The following is an 11,794-nucleotide window of genomic DNA, read 5'->3' as shown; positions in this document are numbered from 1 at the left end:
GGAGGTTATTATTAAAACTCTGCAGCTCAATTACCATTATAATAAACTTTACACCAGAGGTCATTTATGTTCATGGCAATTAGGGAGGAAGGTTATGGTTTGAGAAAAGGGTATAGCAACTAAAGAAGGGTTTTATTGCAGGAAACCTGTCCCTCACACTGCTGCCTAAATTGGCCATGCCAGGCTGGCAAACTGGAATTGTGCTCAGCTGGGATGCAGAGGCTCTGCAGACACCACCCTGCAGCAGCTGCTCCCAGTCCCCCAGGAGGGCAGCTCTGGGGCCACCTCAGCTGGTCCCTGACCCTCCCAGGTGGAGTAAGGAGTGGGATGACATATAAAGGAGTTACTGGAGCACAGAGGGCTGGTTTACCTGGGAGAGGAGCTGCGGGAAGGACAGATCTTCAGGAGAGGTACAGTGTTTGGGAATGCTGTGCTCTGAAAGGCTGGACCTGTGCTGGGTGTCCTCTCTGGGTTGAGGTGGGTTCTCTTGTTGCCTGGAAGGAGAAAAAAGTGAGTCTCTCTCTGAGTAAGAGCTGTGGTCATGTTGGCTGTTTGCTACCCCTGAAACTTGTGCTCGGCTTTTGGGGTCAGAGAAGGAAGTGTCCAGGGTTGTGTGCCTTCTGAAATGAGGCTCTGAGGGACAACTGGGAGGTCTGGCTCCAACAGTGATCCCTGGCTTGGGTTTATGCAGGGCTTGATGGTGGCAGCTCTTCTAAAACTATATTGTGAGAGTTGGGGAGAATATGACCTGAGTTCAGCAAAGAACAGTGGCCCTCCTGCAGGGCTGGTGGCCTCTCTAGCTTGGTTCTTGCTGAGCTGTGCCTTATATTCAGGCTCTGGCAGTACAGGGTTGATGAACTGCTACCTGTAGTTAAAAGCACCTTGGGACATGAGGAAAAAGTAGTTGTCTGTGTACATCTAGGAGTAGGTGAGGTGGCTATGAGGCATGTGTTAGTGCTTTAAGTTCCTGACAACTGATGAATTGGTGAATTTTAAGCAACTCCACGCTTTTGAGCTGTTTATGATTTCTCTGTTGCTGTGTCTGTAGCCGGAGCAGAGTTTTGTTTTCATGGTGATGAACCCCAGGAAAATTTCAGTCTGGCATCTTTGTTGTGGGGAGCTGGAAGGGGGGAGGAAAAACAGCATCACAAGGTGGGACCAGCAACCTGGAGGAAATCCTTTAGAATGGTTAAATCAAGTCTTCCTGCCACCTGGTCACAGACCAGCCTGCAAGAGTTAAACCTGAAGCAACTTCACCTTCAGGGATGCCAACATTATTCACTAGATGTTTCTACTTAATTTGTTTCTATATTTACACTTACGGTAGAGGCTAAAATCCTGTGTTGCTGCATGTTTAAGTGGCATCTATTTTTATCCATGGAGGAAGAGAAGAATTTTGATGTTTACTGGAAGGTGTGGGGTTGTCATAGCTCTGGAAGAAGAAATATTCTGGAAAAAATAAATCTCCTACCTACTTATTACCACTTTTTGAATTTCACCTGTAGAGGCCAAGCAATCCACTAGATTAAATTTAGGGCAACAAAAAAAATGTTTAGGACACAAATTTCTATTGGTTTTCTATTTCAAATGGCCTTTTATTCTAAGGAATTGATGTGAGAATATTTGTGCTGGTTCCACATTCACCTGGTGCTGAATACACAAGAATCTCTTCAAAAGTTGGCTGAAACACTAATAGGAAAAATAGTTGTGTAGTTAAAATGAGGCCCAAAAAGTCCTTTATACAGAAATCAGTGTTGTGTTCAGATGCACACCAGGGCCATTCAGGTGTCAGGGGAAGGACTGGAAATGGCAGAGACCACTGAATCTGCACTGGTCAAAGGAGTCCTTGAGGAAAGCCTGTGGTGGTTTTCTACTTGTTTGTGAATGTGAGGGGAGTTCTGACAAGTCCCTGAGGTCTGATGAGAAGAGCAGCACACAGTACATCAAACCTGGGCTGTATGTAGAGCTTTCAGTGGTACCTAAAATCACCAGCACTGGCTCTGGCAAAGGATGTTCTCAGGTGGTCACTGTCCTCAAAAACCCCGGGGAAGGGAGAAACCCTCAGTGTTTGGAAGGAGGAGGGTGGACAGAAAGGGGGTGATGCTGCATTGCATCATGGCCAGGGTGTGCAGGGGAGATGGCAGCTGGGATTTGGGCTCTTCCTGTAAGGCACATGCTGGGGCTCCAGAAAGGGTGGGTGAGCACAAGGGAGAGTGAGCAGCTGGGGAAGGAAGGGACTTCTGCACAGGGAGGACTGGGACAACAGCTCAGAGCCAGCAGGGATTTGAGTGAAGTGCAGGACTCCCTCTTGGCAGTGTCAGTCCCACCTGTGCACATACATGTTGGTATGACAGGACATGAAGAACCCTGTGCTGCAGGTGGAACAGGCAGTGTGCTGCAGGTCCTTGAACTCCTCTATCCCATTTTCAGGGCCCCCTGCAATGGCATGGCAGGGAGAGGTGCATGCTGTTGGCATGGCAGGGAGAGGTGCATGCTGTCTGCATGCAGAGCCTTGGCCTCCCCACCCAGCAGGAGCTGGGGAGGGTCCCTGGGCTCTCCTCTGCCTGTCCCCAGCCGTGCTGTCCCTGCCTGTCCTCCCCAGCTCCAGAGCAGAGGGACCCCAGCCCTGTGGGGTGTCCTGTGCAGCTGCCAACAGCTGGGGTGGCAGTGGGGGCTGTGCTGAGGGGCTGGAATGCAGGTGATGGCTTTGTCTCTGTTTGCTGGAGTGCAGCTCCTAACCAGAGTCCTTCCCAGTGCATATCCCCCTTCCCATCCCCCTGCTGACAACCCCTCGGGATTGGGCTCCTGTACTAAAAATTGGCTGGGAATGAAGGAGGGGGGAGAAACTTTATTAGTGTTATACATTATTTTCCTTCTGTCCCTTCTCCCCCTCCCCTCCCTGCATGATGAATGGCCTGGTACTGAGATGGTAGCTCCAGCCCAGGCACTCTGCAATCTCCTCCTGGTCCCCTGCACAGACAGATGGGACGGCCCATGTCCTGACCGTGATTGATTAGCTGGAGAAAGCCTGTTGAGTGGAGTTCCATGAAGATTGATGCTTTCTCCTTCTAACAGCATTTCCAAAAAGTTTCTATTACATTTTGATTATGTTTATAGAATCTCACTGGTCTCCAGGAAGATTCAATCTTCTTTTTCCCCCTCTCCCCTCTGTGCAATGTGTGTAACTTCCCTCCTGTGCATATGCTGTTCATCCATCTCTTACCTTTATTCCTTTAAGGGTCCCCCCAGAGGCCTCTTAGGACAGTTCCCTTCCCATGTCCCTTCTGTCCCCCTGCACAGGTACCTCCTTGCTAGTTATTGCCCTCTGACTTGTTGAGGCCACAAAGCAGGAGCTCCCCAGCATGAGGCCTCTAAAAGCTGCAGAGCAGGAGGAAGGAGCATTATCTGGGATAGTTTCATGTAGAACTGAGATATGGGACCACCAAGGGTGGTGTCTGGATGAAGAACCCCTGTTTCCCAGTGCAGGAGGCACATCCCACATGTATCTGCTTTGCTCTGCCTGGACTTCCTGCAGCTGGAGGGCTCTGCTCAGCTCATATCAACTCAGATGAAAGTCCTTAAAACTGTAGGATCTTTTGAGCCTGGGGATTTGTGTGTTTGGCCAGGGAGGGGCCCAGAAACATGAGCTATTCCAGCATTGCAAGCTGCCCTCTTGCAGCCAGGTGAAGGGAGAGAGTGGAGCATGTCCCAGTGCTGTGTGGACTTCAGCATCACTGCAGGAGAATTTTGTTTTACAGGGAGGCTCAAGCCCTGTGCAGTGTGGTCTGGGATTACCCATCTAGAAAGGCTAATATATTTTTTCAGTAGCTCCATAACATGTAGACATGTGGTGATTTTTAAGTAACAGCTTCAGTACAGCGCTGAAAAATGTGCTCACTGCTGCACAGAAGCAAAGATAAAGTTGATCCCTGACATCAGAGAAATCAGCTTTAAAATGCTGGCCTTCTCCAATGTGTGAGAAGGGAACATTTTCATTTGATTCCTAATTGTAGCAAATAATTATGTTCCAAGATCCTATTAAGAAACTGGTTCTCCTGGACTTTCCTTCTTATTTAATAAACAGTGACCTGGGTTTGTTTTGGTTTGGTTTGGTTTTTGTTTTGGTTTTTTTGTGTGGAAGAAGAGTCAGAGGCAGCCACCTTCCCTTCACTCTGGTGTCTTCTCTAGGAAGCAGAGCCACTTGCCTTGTGCCACATCAGTGAACGAGCAGGGGCTGCATGTCCTGGACGTGGGAACAGCCCCAGGGCTGGAGTTCCCTGCGTGGGCTGGCACAGCTGCAGCCTGGGCTGGGGAGCTGCCTGTGGCTGCCTGTCTGCTGCTGTCCCTGGGGAGGAGGAGGGAATCTGGTGTTTGCTGCTCTCCCTTCTCTCCTTAGCTGGGAGATTGTGAGTCTGTGCCCCAAAACCTGGGATTTTTGGGTGAGGTAAATGGAAGCATCTCCCAGGAGTTATCCAAGGGGGGTGTGACCATCTTCACCCAACAGGGACCCCCTTCCCCAGCTGGCAGAGTGCAGTTCCCTGGGGCAGGGCAATGGTGCTGGGGATGTCCTGTGCTGAGGGGTGAACACAGGGAGGGAACACCAAGCCAGTGTGTGGGATAACCTGGGAGAGGGCAGCTGCTCACTGAAGACCTGCAAGGGAAGGAGGGATGAAGGGATGCAAGGAGCTGGTGCTGTCTAAGGCTTTGCCAGCCTTTGTGACTGCTGTGATGGCAGGAATCACTAGCACAGGTGTTTGTTCATGCCCTGGTGTGCTCCTCAGTGCTGGCTGAGAACCATGGCCTGTTTTACACTGGAGAAACTGGGATCAGAGCAGTGATAAACAATTATTGAGGGCAGGTGAGAGACAGACAGGACCAGTGCTGTCACAGAAGAGCCTTCCTCCTCCAAATGCCTTTCCAGGGTCTCACCAGCCATGTGGCACCTCTGATGGGTCAGCAAGGCACTCTGGAGTCACTCTCCTTTCGTTACTGTCCCTTCACCATTTCTCCACTGTGGTTTAGCTTTGGGTTCAGCTTGGCCCCTGGTTAAATGTCACCCTGCTCAGGTGTCCCAGGGGGTGTGGGGAGGTGGCAGCAGTGCTGGGCAGGCTTCTCAAGGCAATGCAGTGCTTGACTCATAGATTGAGTGGTTTGCTCTTTAGTGGGGCCAGCCTGCCCCTGCTGAGCTTCCTGCCCTTGGAGTGCCCACTTCCCACAGGCTGGAGCTTGGCAAAGCTGGCTCAGGTGTTCCCTGTGCTCAGCAGCACAGGCACAGCCTGCCTGGCTCCTGCAGAGGGGCTGTGCTGCCCCATCATCAGCAGGGAGGACACAGGGTGTGCAGGACTCAGCTGGGCTGTTCCTGCAGCCCTGGGTGGGGGCACACAGCCCATCTGCCCCATGTGGGAACTGCTGCTGTGTCACTGTCAGTACAAGCCATGCAAGGACTTCTGCTGTAATTTTTTGTGCCCCCTCCCCTTGTGTAAAATCAGGGTGGGCAGGAAGGCCATGATTTGTGTGGTAGAAGCATGTGTGTGTACTCCCCCTCCCTGTGGTGCTCTGGAACACGGTCCTCCAAACCCCTGAGGCCTCTCCCTCCCCATCAGCTCATCTGCCTGTCCCTGCCATACCAGGCTATTCTTTAAAATATAGATCCCATTTTTTATTTCTGCATTTATTACAAATGCAAATTACAGATGAAAACATCAGCTACACAAACCATTACTCAGAGGAGCATCTTTCCAACTGCTGGACTTGGACTGAACAGCTTGTGGTTAATTTGCTATATAATCACTGCCTGCAACAGGAAAGCAAGTGCTTCAACTGTGCTAATATTATGAAAGGGGAAGTTAACCATAGAGATAAATTCTGAGGAGCTGCAGCTGGGATGAAAGAGGGAAATAAATGTAGCTGGAGTCCAGGCTTCAGGCTTGCAAAAGTGGCTGCTTGGATATTTAAAGGGATAAAAGATAAGAGTTCAGGTTAAACATGTGTTTTTTGAAGTTGCTTTCAGCCTGCATATATTTTCCCAGAGGCAGAGGATCCCTGCAGCTCCCACTGACCTGTGATTCCAGCAGTGCCCTGGGCTGTACACACCATGCCAGTGGAACACACAGCCTGCTCTGCCCCAGTGCTGGGAGCCTTCCCAAGGCAGCTGCTGTCTGGAGGCAGACACAGGCACCAGGACACAAAGGAGAGGAGCACGAGGCAATTTAGCTGGCAGAGATTTTTACTGGGGGGAGGAGGTGCTTCCCCAGCACTCAGGTCTGTGGTTTCTGCCCTAGGAGACAGGGAGTCTGTGTCCCTGGGCTGTTCAAGTGTGTCCCCACTGTGTGGTGCTGTGGAAAGGGATCGGTGGTGTCTCAGAAACAACCTGCAGCAGGTAACAGATCCACTTACCCCTGGCAGAAGAGATGCTGAGCACACATATCAGATAATGGCTGAAGAACTGCTCTGCCCTGGGACTGAGGTGTTGTGTGGCACTGCTCTGTGCCCTCTGAACACACTGCCTTTGCCAGAGCTGGCTCAACACCCCAGGCACGAGACTGAAACAATATTTAGACCTTTCCAAGTACCCAAACCTCCTTATTCTTTCATTCCTGTGCCTCCAGTGTAATCGCAGTACAACTCTCATGCTGTTTTGCAAAGTGCTCCAAGGATTAAAAATGTTCCTAGAGGTTATCTCTGGAGACAGATCTGAAGTCTTGTCTAACTTTTCTCTGAAGGCTTAGAGAGGCAATAGCTCCAGAGGAGCAGAGATAGGAGTGGGAGAGTGAATCAGCTCAAGATGGGTGAACTGGTTCTTATGAAGCAAGAGAGCTCCAGCAACTCTGCAGATTTACATCCTCTGCAGACACCTTCTCTGACTCTGAAATGTTTGTTTCGTTGCTTTTCAGTGTTTCCCAGGTCCAGAACAAAGTCCTGGGGTTGGGGAGGGTGCATGAAGTGTCAGGGCATGATTTGTACCTGGGAGAAGTTGGCTGAGGCTACTACTGGGGGAGTTGGAGGGTTCCCTGCAGCAGATCCTGTGGCACAGGGATGCTGGAGGGGTGTTCAAGCCCCCATTCATCCCCACCACTGTGAATAAATGATGCTGGCAGTGCAATATACCTTCAAGAGCCTGCCCTTGCCAGAAATCTGGCTAAGCAGCACCAGCAGAAGGTGCCACTTAGCTTCCCAGTGCTGGGAATTGGTTCTCATGGGACTTTCAGACCATGTACCAAGGGCATGATGCTCAGTGTAGGTGCTGTTAGCTCCTGACAAACTGGAGTTGTGAATGACTGGCCATAACAGGGCTTTTTGGCTTTTCCAGAGCTGAATTTGATTCCTGGACCTTCTTAATCTTAGGGAAATATCCCTCAGTCTTTTTTTTTTTTTTTTTTTAAATTGACAGCATTTTATTCAGTCTTGAGCTATGAGCATTTATCTGAAGCTGATGGGTAAAAGCACCTCTATCCCCTCCTGTTATTCACTGTGGGACAGTGGCAACTCTCAGCTCTCACAACTGCACCTCCAGAGGTTAATCATTGGACAGGCAGGATGGAGGTGCTGGGGGGCTGTAAAGAACAGAGCCAGAGGCTCTGTGTGGGCAGGGAGTGGGCAGGGGGTGCTCTCTGGGGAGAGGGGAGGAGGTGTCTGGACAATGGTGGGGCTGTTGCATCAGTGCTGGCCTTGCAGTTTGACTACCCAGACAAAACAGATGAGCCATGAGGCTTTGTGCTCAGTCAGGAGAGGATGCTGGGAGGGAATATCACAGCAGGGATCACCAGGGCTCAGTCTAGCAGAGGCCATTCTGAGATGTGTGATGTACAGTGGTGTTACCTGCTCGGGTCTGGCTGTGCCAGCTCAGCCTGACACAGCAAGAACCACGGGGAAAAGGCCCTCACCCCTGTGGGTCATGGGTGAAGCTCATTTCCCCCTGGTATCACCACTCAATGGAGAGAGCAAGGATGGGGTGCATTTCATGAAGGGAGCATTCCTAGGATTGCTTATTAGTCTGGCATTCCAGTAGCTACAGCTGGAAAGAACAGGGTTGGACCCACCTCCCTCTGCTTTGACCCCAACAGCCTGCTTCCTCCCCTTGCCGTGGCTGGAAAATCACCTGGCTGGTGCCACTCACTGTGGGCATCTCCTGGTGTGCACAGGGAGGTGCAGCTTGGCTTGATTTGTGGGGTGGCTGTGACCAGCAGGAGCAAGGAGCCTAAAGTTGTCTGTTCAGGCAGCTGACTGAGGCTTTCCAGCCAGGAGTTGGGGATGGGAGAAGCAAGGCTCTGAGGAAGCCACTGGAGCAGCCCCACGTTGGTAACTTCTGCAAAGAGCTGCCCAAAGCTGCAAGTGAGGAAATTCCCAGTGCAGCGTCAGCAAACCACAGCTCTGCCCGGGCTGATCCCTGTGCAGAGGGGAGGGAGGGGAAGGGAAAGAGCTTCTGACAGAGCAAAGCAGCTGAGAGAGGCAATGCCAGAGCCTCCTGAGCTGTTGGTGTGACTTGGGCACACCAAGGATGGTGGCCTGGATAAGGTGGTATTTCAGTGCTGCTTTTTGGGGTGCAGATCTCCAACTGGCTTCAGAGAACCTTCAGTCCAGAGCAAAGATGTTCTGGGCTACCCTTGCACTACCACAGCCTGGGGATATCTGCCTTCTTCAGCATGGGAAGCAAATGCAGGGGCACCCAGAACACAGATCTCCTCCTTGGAGTATGAACTAGAAGTGCTTTTAAGCTTAAAGCTCCTTTTCTTTCAGCCCTTGCGGAGCTAAAACCCTTCAGAATAGCCAGGAAAAGGCTACAAATACCATAAAGATTGGGAAAGCCAGGAAGATGGGAAGAGGGGGATCATTTACTCGAAACTAGTCACTTCTGTAATCCTGTAATGGGCAGCTCCACAACCTGGCTATATTGTATATCAAGTTTTTGTTGGCTTTAAGTATTTGGTTTGTCCTAGCCCTTCAGAGGTACTAATTTGCTTTATCAGCAGGCCTTTGATGGAAGCAGTTTGATACTTCAGGGTAACCTGCCAAAAGTGTCTTCCAGGAGGAGCCACGAGGCTCGTTCTGTGCAGCTCTGAGGACTCAGGTGCTGGCACTGGAAAATTCATTGGTGTTCTAACTAATAACAGGGAAAATACAATAAGCCATTAGATAACTTGCTAATATTTCAAAACAGAAGCAAAGCCCAGTGTTCACAAGGTTCCTCCAACATCTTTTCACATAAGTTGAATTCAAAATCAAACTCCAAGAGAGGGATGGATTAATCAAGTGTCTGTGTACATGCCCACATTCACATAGAGGATGATTTCTAAAAGCATTTCAAACCTCCTGGCATTTTTGCATGTAAAAAAATTGCTTTTCCTGGTGTAGACAAAAGGCAAGGTTTATTCAGGCTATGAGCTGCTGAAGCAAAAATTGTGACTATAAACTGAGAAGCTGCTTTTGGTACCTTTGCCCAAAGACAAAATGCTTCAGGGCAAAATCACAATGGGTGATTTTGAGAATAATCAATAGCATAAAAATCAGCTGGCAAAGAAAAGACTCTGCATCTATAATGTGTTTTCTAGATATTATTAAATAATACATCACAAGTAAACTCCTGAGTGATGAATTTGGCAGCTGTTTACAAAAGGTGGCAAACCCAGGTACTATCCTTCCTCTACTTTCCTCCTGGGGATGGGATTAGCACCCCTGTGGGATAAGTCTTCCACATACATAAGTAAGTTTTCCTTATGGAAAAGGGTTATGAGGTGTGCTGATGCCAAAGGTGCAACTTTCAGATGTGACTGAGCTTCAGGGTCATGCTGGTCTGCAGGAAGACACTGTAACTGGGGAGACAAGACTTTCTTGTCTCAAGTGGCCCTGTCTGTGGGGTGTTTGGTGCCTCCTCATCCTCCTCTGGGGAGGCTCAGCTGGGTGCTGAGGGGCAAAATCCAGGAGGCTGGAGCAGTGTCCTGGGCAAGGATGGCTGGTGTGGGGGGCTCTGAGCCTGCCCTGGCCCTGGGGGAGCAGGGTGGGGGGTTTGGGGCTGCAGCAGCTCAGCCCTGTGCTCCTCCCAGTGCTCTGCATGTGCTGGCTCAGAGCTGGGGCTCTGGGCACTGCCAGGACAGGGCATGGGCTGAGCCTTCATCTCCCTGAGCACATGGACTCGGGGTACATCCTCTGCCCCCTGTTTGAGTGGAATAGGAGCTCTTAAAAAGGATCATTCCAAGTTGTCTCCCAAAAGCTGGTGTAGTGGTATCCAGCCAGGCAGAGCTCCAGTGAGTCAGTCTGGCAGAGAGGGAGAGGCATTTGTCTAGTTATTCACTTTTATCTGGTTACACTCCACCTCTCAAAGAAAAGCCTTTGAACATAAAATTCAGCAGTGTCTTACAATTTTCTGGCTTTGTTTTAAAATGGAGGCAATTTTTTTCTAGCCCAGGGATGTAACTGATCTTTTACCTTTGGTTGGGCTGTTTGTTAAAGGAAAGATAAAACATGCTGTCCATTGATCTGTCCTCACCCTGAATTGCAGCTAGTGAGGAGGGCAAGATTAACTGTTGGAGAGCAACACTTCTGATCCCAGCACATGTAATATTCTTTTCTAGGCACACACTGCTCTTGCAAAGCAGTTCAGGTGCCAAACCTGGCAGCTCTGGCATCCCCTTGAGCTCCAGTCACTGAACTGAAGGTCCCAGCCATGGTGAGGTGGTGGCATGTGGGTGCTGCCTTCCCACAGGGACTGAGCTGAGGCTGGTGGAGCTCATCCCAGCTCAGCTCCTTAACCACAGTGGCAGCTTAAGAAGCTTCCAATGCAATTACACAAATGCATGGGAGAACTATCCAGAGCCATGTCCATTAAACAGAATGATCCTTTCTGGCTCAGGGAGTCCCTGGGCTGCAGAGCTGGAGTCTGGAAGGATTGTTAACTTTATATTCTCTGAGCAACTTCTGCTTACCACTGTTGGAAAAGGGATGTTGGTGAGGTGGGAATTGGTTTAACTTGTGTTTGTGTCCTCTCACAGCAGACTTTGAAGCACTGGTGTTAGTAACCAATAATCAAAAGGTACAAGGCTCTGTAAATTGTCATAAACCACATCCAGCCTTACTCAGACTGAGAGAAATAATTTCATTCTGGGTTTGAGTGAGCTGCATTAACAGAATGCAGTTTGGATTTGGTAGATGCTCGTGTGGTTGAAATCTGGCTGACAAGCTTGCTCAAACTTAACTGCAAGAGCTCTCTGCAGTTCAGCCTCCCTTTCCAGCACACCTGGAGAGGAGTCAGCAAAAGGGAGATGCTGGCAGAGGTGGGATGGAAGCCAGGCTGTTCTTAAGGGAAGAAAAATTGCAAATAAAGAGGTGAAGCTACACACCAACTTCCTTTTAATAGAGGAAAGCACATGACTCTGTCCTGATGGGTGTCAGGGTCTAGCCACTGCTGTGCTATTGAGAAATTACTGTATTTGCCCTTAAGACCAGACATATTTGAAATAACTGTGAAATATTGCATGATATCATCAGTGTCTTATCTGAATAATGACTAATCACCATTTCAACCATTCCTGCCTCAATATGAAATATCCTGGATATACAGGCAGTAGGAAAAGCCCAAGACCCATTCCAGTTTATGCCCTTGAGGATACACCTTGGATACCACAGCACCAACACCATTTTTATGCTTAAAAACTGTGCAGTTACGTCACCCCTAAATTTTAAGGCTTTGGTTTACTCTTCATTTTAGCAGCTTTTTTGCTACCTTCTTTCAGCTTTCAATTCCCTGATCTTTCACAGTAGAATCTGAGATCAAAACTAGATTCCATGGGAATGACAAATT

The 11,794-nt window shown here is 49.5% G+C and overlaps 1 long non-coding RNA gene across 1 annotated transcript in view; it reads left to right on the top strand.

The window, feature by feature from the left end:
* Positions 1 to 375: 375 nt before the first annotated feature.
* Positions 376 to 11,794, top strand: part of LOC116795364 — a 37,730-nt gene continuing 26,311 nt past the window's right edge. Inside the window, exons 1-2 of the long non-coding RNA XR_004360032.1 lie at positions 376 to 410; positions 11,284 to 11,286. This is a non-coding gene — a long non-coding RNA (uncharacterized LOC116795364). The remainder of the gene's footprint in view (positions 411 to 11,283; positions 11,287 to 11,794) is intronic.

Source organism: Chiroxiphia lanceolata, chromosome 17, assembly GCF_009829145.1.
Source record: "Chiroxiphia lanceolata isolate bChiLan1 chromosome 17, bChiLan1.pri, whole genome shotgun sequence".
Classification (NCBI taxonomy): Eukaryota; Metazoa; Chordata; class Aves; order Passeriformes; family Pipridae; genus Chiroxiphia; species Chiroxiphia lanceolata.
Note: the sequence above shows the minus strand (reverse complement) of the source record. Positions and strands in the feature narration are given on the sequence as shown.